Below are 9,420 nucleotides of genomic sequence, written 5' to 3'. Positions count from 1 at the left end.
GTGCTGGAATTAAAGCACGGAGGCCTCCCAGGAAGCGGGGGTGGCGGGGTGGGCAGAGAATAACCACAAGAGGTCCACATGCCTGACTTATCTTAAACTGCACTGGCCTGGGGAAGGGGTGGGGACCTCTCCCTCCAAGTTGTCAAAAGGAGAGAGGGTGTCTTGGAGAAGGAAAGCAACTTGCTTGTGGCCTACAGCAAGCTGGGGGTCCTCACTAGGGAGTCTGCAGGCCCCAAATCCTGTGCCACGCTCCCTCCCACAGAGTTGTGCAAGTTATGCAGCATCGGGCACGGTCTGGAAAACCACCGCAGGGTGAGGACCGTGCAGAGATCCCACAGAAGTGCCCAACAGGCATTGCAGGTAAGGAATCTGCCTTATTCATGTCCGGCACACGGTAGGAGATCGAAAACTGTAGTGAGAATGAAATGGAATGGAAAAATCAGCCCATTTGAAGTGAAAAGATATTTACTGAACACTTGTGTTTGCCATGTGCCAGTCATTATTCTAAGTGTTTTACGTAGACAACTCCCTTAACCCTGGTAAGAGGTCTGTGAGTGAGTCAGTATGATTATTATCCTCATGATAGAGATGAGGAACCCGAGGTACAGAGAGGTTAAGTAACTTGCTGAAGGTTGCACAGCCGGCAAGGGGCAGAGCTGGGTTGAAGAAGTGAGCACAGGGGCACCTGGTCAAGTGTCCCCTTCTTGATTTCCGGTCAGGTCATGATCTCATGAGTTCGTGGGTTCGGGCCCCACATCAGGCTCTGTGCTGACAGAAGAGATCCTGCTTGGGATTCTTCCTCTCTCTGCCCCTCCCTGGCTTGAGCTGTGTCTCTCAAAATGAATCAATAAAAAGTTAAAAAAAAAAAAAAAAAAAGAAAGAAGTGAGCTCTGGTTCTAGAGGCTATGTTCTCAGCTCCAAGTCTATGCAGCGTCTCGGGGTTGAGAGGCCTTGCTTCTTAAAGGAGATGGTCTGCATTCCAAATCATCCCCCTCACTCACATCGTGAGGACATGTCGACTGATCAAACCATGTCTTCCTCCGCACATCCTGTACTAGGGTGTCCGACATATTCCCCACCCTCCCTGCCCCATCCTCTGCTCTGGCCCTGAGACCCTGTGGGAGGAAAAGGGAAGGGGCTGTGTGCCTGGGAAGGCTGCCAGGGGAAGGCACCCTGACTCTGAGGCTGGGGTGACGTCCTGGAAGCCAGAGTTCAGGACTGGGCGCAGGCAAGACAGAATTGTCCGGGGGACTGAGATTTCCTTCTGGGTTGAGGATCCAGTTCCCCAGGGTGGGGACAAGGCTTCTGACTCTCCCGTCTGTGTCATCACCTGAGCGTGGCAGAGGTGAGCCCAGAAAGGTGAGGAACACCGGGGCTCCTGCCCAGGTGGGCACAACCCCATGAGGGCGCGAGCTGGCCACTCAGGCTGTGGCTCTGGGTGCCTCTGAAGCAATGGTCAGGAAGTGACTCAGGCCTCAGACTGATGACACTGACCCCTGCCCCCTCGGGCCCCAGCTGGGCCTGTGTTTACTCAGCAGCCGGGCGGCCTCGGACAGAAATGCCTTGGAGGATCCAGTCTGGGAAGTCACACGTGGGAGAGCAGTCACAGGGGGTGACTGAGGACGTCCTGGGTGCTCCCTCCGGCCGCCCCAGGGCTCTCTTCTCTTTCAGCCCCAAGACCCCCCTGCTCTTCTCCTCCCAGATGCTTCGCCCTGTGTTGTCATGTTAGTTTCTGCCTTCTCGAGGCCGAGGCAAGGGCGTTAGGAAAACAACTTTGGAACGTGACCTGGCTTTCCACCCTGACTCTGCACTACCAGCTGTGTGGCCCTGGGCAGAGCCACCGCCCCTGTCTGGGTCTCAGTGCCCTCCTTGTAAAGCAGAAGTGAAAGGAAAGCAGGGCAAACATATCTGAAGAGTCCTGGCAGTGTATCATCCCACGTGCCCGACCAGGTGGGGACCGTCGGCGCCTCCAGCCAGAGATCACTCGAAACATACCTGGGAGTGAACAAGCCAGGTCTGTTACTCGTCACAGCGAGGAACATACACCAGGGGAACCACGGGGTGTCTTGGTAGCAGGGTGCTGGAAAGGACTCGCTATAATGTTTGGGTTTGTGTTGGGCGATTGGTGGAGGGTTTCGGGAAGCAGGACTTTGATCTGGATTAGAGGCTGTCGGGAAGTGGAGGTGACTCTGTGATTGGGGATCTTACATCTTACCTCGGAGGAGGGCCAGCTAGAAAGAGGAGAGAACTTGGTCACCGGTAGAGAAGTCGTCTTTACTCGGATTAGCTGCCCGGGGGATGTTTGGTCGTTTTTGTGGCCTGGACGCTATTCACGTTTTGTCTGTTTTCAGACGTGATTCCGGAGTGCTCTTGTGTTTGTCTCGGTCCATCACGGTGGCGGATGGCCCTGTCCGTGTTCAGCGGGAGCCACACCAGGCCCTGGCTGGGCCAGGCAGCTCCCGGATGTCACGGCTGCTTTGCCTTGTCAGGATGCTATCGTTCCCCCTAGGACAGATGGAGAGACCGGGGCACCTCTTGGCCAGAGTCCCACAAGACCAAGAAGGTGGTGGATGGGGTCTTCAAACCTGTTATCCTGCTCCAGAGTCTGCATGTTTCACCACCAACTAGGCGGCCCAACACCAGACAAGCACCTGTGCAGTGACTGTCGCTGTAGTGTGGTCTCCCGGTGACGCTGTGAGCCTCCGGAGGGCAGGGGCGTGGGTTTTGGGGGGGATTGGTGACCGGTTTCTTAGAATGGAGACAAAGCCTCATGGGACATTGAGGCTGGCTGCCCGTGTCCCCTATCCTGGCCACCCCGACTCCATCTTGCCTCAGGCACACGGCCACTCAAATACTAGAGCCCCCTCTGTCCCAAACACAGGGCCGATGACTCAAACCCTCACCACAGCTGGCCAGGAGACTTCTACGAAATGAGAAACCATGATGGGCCTGGGGCTCCTGCCGGGATGAAACAGCAAGGGGCCCCCAGAGCTCTGGTTCCAGCTTTGGGAGATTCCCCTGCTCCTTAGGGACTTCCAAAACTCCACGAAACAATCAAAATGGAGACAAAGTAGGGAATTGCAGAGGGAAGGCCACGCTTGGGGGCTGCCCTGAGGCTTGTTAGCTTAGCTAGCCTTGGACAAGTTAGCCTCTCTGAGCCTCAGTTTCCTCATCTGTAAAACGGGGCTGGTAACAAGACCCACCTCACGGGACGTCACGAGGACTAAAAGAGATGCTGGGAGAAGTGTCTAATTCAGTGGCTGGCACATGGTAGGTGGCCCTCCAGAGGCTCCTTCCCCAGTGTCATCCAGCTTTGCCTCCCGTTGCCAGACCCACACTGCTCCACCCCAGCCCCCACCCCCTGCCCCAGAAGCCACTCCCTAGGTGGCTTTGCTCCCATCCTACTCCCTTATCATGCTTTTATTATTACTTTTAAGTGTTCATTTATTTTTGAGAGAGAGAGAGAGGGAGGGAGAGGCAGAGAGAGAGGGAGACAGAGCTGACAGCAGAGAGCCCAACTCGGGGCTCGAACTCATTAACCGTGAGATAATGACCGGAGCAGAAGTCGGACCCTTAACTGAGCCACCCAGGCTCCGCCTTTGATTATCTTTTAATGTTTGTATTTAAATTCCAGTTAGTTAACATACGTTGTACTACTAGTTTTAGGTGTAAAATATAGTGATTCAGCACTTCCATACAACACCCAGGGCTCAGCACAAGTGGCCTCCTTAACCCCCATCACCTGTTTCACCCATCCCCCCACCCACCTGCCCTCTGGAAACCATCAATTTGTTCTCTGTAGTTGAGAGTCTGTTTCTTGGTCCCCACCCCCTCCCTCTTCTTTTTAACCCAGCCCCAGGACACATTGGCCCATCCACTCAATGTTTATTGCCTGCCAGATACTGATCCAGGTTCTGGGCACATGGCCAAAAAATAACAGATAAAGATCCCCCCCCCTCCCCCGCCGTGGCGAGGAGCTGACATTCTAGGGGGGAAGCAGAGGGAAAACCAATGAACAAATTCTAGCCTTAGGTTGAACCACATGAAACTGCTGATATTTGACCATTTCATGGGATTCAAGCAAATGTAATGTCAGGTAGCGGTAAGCACTGTGAAGAAAATACTGCCGAGTAAGGACACAAAGAAGGATGGTGGTGCTCTTTCGGGCAGGGAGTCAGGGAAGGTCCGTCTGAGGAGGCGATAGGTGAGCAACACCTGAATGTACGGAGGAGTGAGCTGTGCACATCTCCCGCCTGCCTTCGAAACTTTTCCCCTGTGCTCCCCCATCTGCCACGCCCTTCCCTCAGCGTCCCTGAAGGTGGGTGAGACCAGCTCACAACACCTGGGAGCAGCCCACTGGCCCCATCTGGGTACTGGGCCATCTTCCCCAGCACCTCTTCCTCTTCTGGGGGGCTGGGCCCACTCAGGACCTGAGCAGAACATCCATCTCAAGAACAGGACATCGGTTCCCCCTTCTCACTGGTGCCCCTCAACTGAATGAGCCTTTTTCCCAGCCACCTTCGCTCTGCCGTGGTCCCCTCCCTGCCCTCAGTTTTAGCACCCCCTGGTGGAGTGCGGGGCTGGGGACAGCTCTGCTGGAGTGGCACCTCCCAGCTGGCCTTCTTGGGACCCGGAAGGTGAACCTCCCCTCCTTACACCATACACCCCTCCACTCGACCCCAACACCTGTCTCTCTTTATCCAGCCTGCACCCTTGACCCAATCCTGTGAAGATGTGGCCTGGGGCCAGCCTGGTGAGACACTCCAGGGATGCCGAGGACACTTCTCCATTTGATCTGCGTTGTCCTTTGTGGTGCTCATCGTAATCTCAATTAATCTGCACTGTCCTCTATTGAAATGTCTGCCTCCACCACCGGACAAATGAGTCGTTGGGTCGGCAGTATCTTGGTCACTGCTGAGCCCCTGGCCCTGTGCCTACTCCACAGTAAGTGCTCAGTAAACACCTAGTGAATGAACGAACCAAAGATTTTCGTCTCTTGCGGGTTCAAGAGGCAATGACCGGAAGGTGGTTTGAAGACCCAAAAGGTGGAAGTGAGGAAGCAACAGTAGAGGGACCCTGCTTGAAATCAGGTCCCCCGTGAAGTGTCTGGAACGTGTGGTCTCTGTTTGGTTGGACATGCTCTATCCTGAAGGGATTTTGGCTCTACACTGTGAATTTCACTGCTCTCTGAGGCAAGGCCTAGGGGCTCTATGCTTGTGTGACCCTCCAGCTCCTACATGTGGTGGTAAAAGGCTTTTGATTAAGAACCAGGGTACACAACCTGACCTTGGGGACCTCTTCTGTCACCAACAATCTGCACCAAACTTCCATTGTAAAGCAGTCCCCCCACCCCCTACGGTCTTCACTGCTCCCACTGACCCTGTCGGGAAGCCAGACCCTCTACCCTTTGGAATTGCCCTTCCTTCCTGATCTTGAAAGTTCAGCTCTAAGCTCACCTCTTCCAGGGGGTGTTCAAGAGTGAACTCTAGACCTGCTTGCCTCCGTACCCCACTGTATACCCTTCCTACCCCCGTGACCCTGGCTTCCCCGCACCGCACACACCCAGGCTTTGTGATGACCACAGTGTCTTTGGGTATACTCCTGGGAGCCAGTGGAGAGGTCGACAAGGACCAGGAGGCAGACCAAGGGTTTGAATCCTGGGTCAACACTTACAGGCTGTTTGACCTTGAGTGGGTGAATGCATGTCTCTGAGCTTCCTCATCGGTAAGATTGGAGAGCAACGCCCACTTAGCCAGGACACGCAGGAGGATTTGATGAGACTCTGGTTTCCTGTTTGCTCCCTCTCATCCTTCAGGACTGCTCACATGTCCCCTCCTCTGAGTGTCCTCCTTGACCCCATTGCAAGCCATGCCCCACCTGCTTTCCCGGCCTCATTTTCCTTGAAGACCTTCTATAGCTCTCAATTCACTCGTTTATCATCCGCCTGCCTCCGCTGGAACATCAGGGTTAGGGAATAGGGGTTTTGATGATTTTTCCCATTGCTGAATCCCAAGGTCCTAGAATAGTGCCCTGCATACAGTCGCTGGCTGAATGGCGGGTACGTAGTGGGGGGTTTCAGCAGAAGCTGCTATTACGACTGTGCAACTCTGTCTTCTTTGTTTGCAACTGACAGGTTGGCCGAACTTACCTTCGGGCCTGGGGCAGTCCCAGCTCGACGATCTGCCAAACTGGGGTAATGGGGTCACCATCCTGCCTGGGTCCCTGTGTGCTCTGCTTTGGGCAGAGGAGGCTGTGTGCCCTGGAGGCCATCTCGACAACCTGCCCTTCCAGGGCAGAGGCCACTGGGCCCGCCTGCTCCACCCCTTCTGTGTAAACATCCAACACTAGGACACATGAATCATCTCCAGGAAACCCACAACCCTTGTCAGGGTCAAAGAAAGCCAGATAAGACGAGTAGGACTACCCGCCATGACAGAAGTTTGGGCTCTGGTTCCAGTTCTGCTTCTTTGGGTACTTCAGCTTTCTATTTTTTGTACTTAACAAATATTGATAGAGCGCAAATTACTTGCCAAAAACTGTTCCAAGAGCTTTATCCATATGTAACTCATTCGGTCCCCTTAAGAACCTTAAGAGATGGGTTAATAATACCCTCCATTTTGTATATGAAAAACATGAGGCACAGAGAGGCAAAGTGACTCACCCAAGGTCACACAGCTGGTAAGGAACAGAGCCAAGAGTCAAGTCTGGGGCCGTCTCAACCGTCTGCGCTGGTAACCACTGTGCTGAACTGCACTGGACAGCGCCCCTGAAGGCCCAGCCTTTGCCTTTTAGGAATCTGAATTTACAATCCCAGATGGCGTCTCCGTTGTTTGGCCATGCACTTATCTTCCTAAAGGTTCCGTTTGGCTTCCCTAAACAAGAATCTCCTTTCCTATCCTCCCTATCTAATCCCTGAATCTCCCTTGTTTCTAGAAGGAAACGGCCAGTGGTGTGCTAGAAAACTGGCACGGGGTGGAGGTGGGAGGAGGGGAGGAAGGGGGAGCCCCAGTGCCTAGCGCTTACTGATTTGTGGCATAATCCTTCCATCACGGCCAAATTCAAGCCACCGACGTGATGTCGCCGAACATGGAGTCGAGAAGAGGTGCTCGACGTCAGCTGTCGAGAGCCACAACCAGCGGGCCCCAGCGCTGTCGGCAAAGATGCGGCAACAGGGGTAGGTGGGATGCGCGGCACGAACCCCCAGCTGGGCCGCTGGGCCCAGGGACTGCGCTGCTCCCTAGCCTGTGCCTCCCAGGCCCTCCCGGGACCCTCGCACTTCGGTGAGGCCGCCCTCCCTCGCCCAGGGCGGGATCTGGCTTCGGTCGCCCGCCGAGCAGACTGTGCACCAGCGGGCCAGCGGCCCAGCGCAGGTGTGACGGGCAGCCCAGCTGTGGTTGGTCCTCCTGGTTACAGCAGCCTTTCCTCCGCGACACTCCCCACCCCTGGTAGCTCCCTCTTGCCTCCGGGGGAAAAAGTTAAAACTCCTTAGCCTGTTGGACAAAGCTTGCCGTCATCCGGGCCCTGCCTTTCTGGCTAATCGGATCCTCCACGGCGTCGGGGCGCAGACGACGTGCCTTACTCATCCCTGGCACCATACCTTTGCCTGAGCTGTTGCCTTCCTGGAATGCCAATCTTTCTGGAATGCCCATCTTCTGCTTCTCCAAGGGTGGGGAGGGACCCTCGTGCCTCAAGGCCTGGCTCAGTAGCACTTCCTGGGGCTGGCTTTGCCTGGCCGCTCCTACCCAAGTGCGTTCTCCTCCTCTGACTCCTGTAGGACACAGCAGGCCGTGAGAACTTGAACTGTCAGTTGACATTCAAACCAGACTAAACTGCCTGTCTTGAGGCTATGAGTGTTTTATTTCTCTCTGTCCTCCGAACCTACTGAGCAATGTGTCGTAAAGCCTTAATCCATTCCACTGAATTTTACCGAGCGCCTATCAGGACGGTGAAGATACACGGACAAATGTCACAGCCTCTGTCCTCAAGAAACTCATACCCTCGTGAAGGAGGCAGAGCAAAACAGGAAATGAGAACACACTGTCACCTGCAGGTGGGAATGTAAATTGGTACAAGCTTTTAGGAGAACGTTGAACAACCCCTTAGATGTAAGGGGTGAAAACGTGAGCCTCCTTTATCCTGGGGATTCCGTAGCTGTCAATTTAGTCGACATAAAACGGACAAGGGGGCACATACTTATCAGTGTTGTTTATCATCTGTAGCAATAAAGAGAACTTTCTAGCATCGTTAGAAAAAAAGGAAAAAAGGGCCTGGACGGATTGTTCCAGATTTGCAGAGTGGGTGTGCATTATTCCCATATGTGATTTTTTACTTGTGCTATATATGTATCTGTAAAAATATCAAACTGGATCACGCTGCAACTTCCCTTTTCACTCAAGATTGGTGGCGAGGTCTGCCCATGTTGATTCAGACTAGCTCGAGATTTCTCAACCTCGGCACCAGCGACACTTGGGGCCTGGTAATTCTTTTTTTTGGCGGGGGGGGGGGGGGGAATGGGGGCGCTGTCCAGCGCATCATAGCAGAGCCCTGGCATCTACCCACTAGATGCCAGCAGCTCACCCCTCACCCCCAAGTTGCGACAACCAAAAATGCCTCCAGACCCTGCCCCACGTCAGACAGACAAAACCTGGGAGGAGGCAGAGAGTCCTTCTAGTACATTTGCTCTCACCGCTGTGTAGGATTTTGTCATAGGAACATACTGCCGCTTATTTTAAGCAATCTCTACACCCAACGTGGGGCTCGAACTCACAACCCCGAGATCAAGAGTCGCACGTTCCACCGACGGAGCCAGCCAGCGCCCCCCTGCCCCGTTTGTCTGTTTTTTTCTATTACACATAATGCTGAGTGAAGAGGCCCCAGTATTCATTTCCTTGAGCCCAGTGGGGAAGTTTCTCCAGAACAATGACCTAGAAGCAGATGCGGAGTTATAAGGTATATATGCAGCTTCTACCCTTGCTAAGTCCTGCCAAACTTCTTCCAACCAGTGCAAGTTTTACTCACAGCCTTGGTGTAGTCGAATGCGTTAGCCTTTTCCTTTATGATTTCTGGGGTTTGTGACATGCTTTGAAAGCCCTTCTCCGTTCAGATCTTTGGTTTGTCTGGAAGTGATTACAGCTAATGGAGGAAAGTAACTGTCCAGTTGTCTCGACACCATTTACTGACACAGATGACTGACTGACATGCGTCACCTCCGTAGAATGTGTTTTTACAGATTTAGAAAATCTTCTAGAAGTTAAACCACCCTGTCAACAGCTCTTATTTCTGGGAAGTGGGATAATGGACGCCAGGGAGCTGCATTTAAAATTTTGTCAACAGGGGCACCTGGGCGGCTCAGGCGGTTAAGCGTCTGACTGCTGATTTCGGCGCAGGTCATGATCTCACACGGTTCGTGGGACCGAGCCC

At 53.8% G+C, this 9,420-nt stretch overlaps 1 long non-coding RNA gene across 2 annotated transcripts; it reads left to right on the top strand.

Annotated features, from left to right (window-relative positions):
* Positions 1-1,925: 1,925 nt before the first annotated feature.
* LOC122238612 lies at positions 1,926-9,027 on the top strand. 2 transcript variants are annotated; one of them, XR_006217609.1, is made up of 3 exons: positions 1,926-2,014; positions 2,352-2,694; positions 4,705-6,155. It is a non-coding gene; the product is annotated as an uncharacterized LOC122238612 (long non-coding RNA). The 2 variants fall into 2 exon arrangements; XR_006217608.1 differs by lacking the exon at positions 1,926-2,014 and adding an exon at positions 7,064-9,027 and having other exon boundaries at positions 2,390-2,694; positions 4,705-6,471.
* Positions 9,028-9,420: the final 393 nt, after the last annotated feature.

The sequence above is a fragment of the Panthera tigris genome, chromosome B2 (genome assembly GCF_018350195.1).
Source record: "Panthera tigris isolate Pti1 chromosome B2, P.tigris_Pti1_mat1.1, whole genome shotgun sequence".
NCBI classification, from domain to species: Eukaryota; Metazoa; Chordata; class Mammalia; order Carnivora; family Felidae; genus Panthera; species Panthera tigris.
The sequence above is the reverse complement of the archived record's forward strand: the minus strand, read 5'-3'. Positions and strand labels throughout refer to the sequence as shown.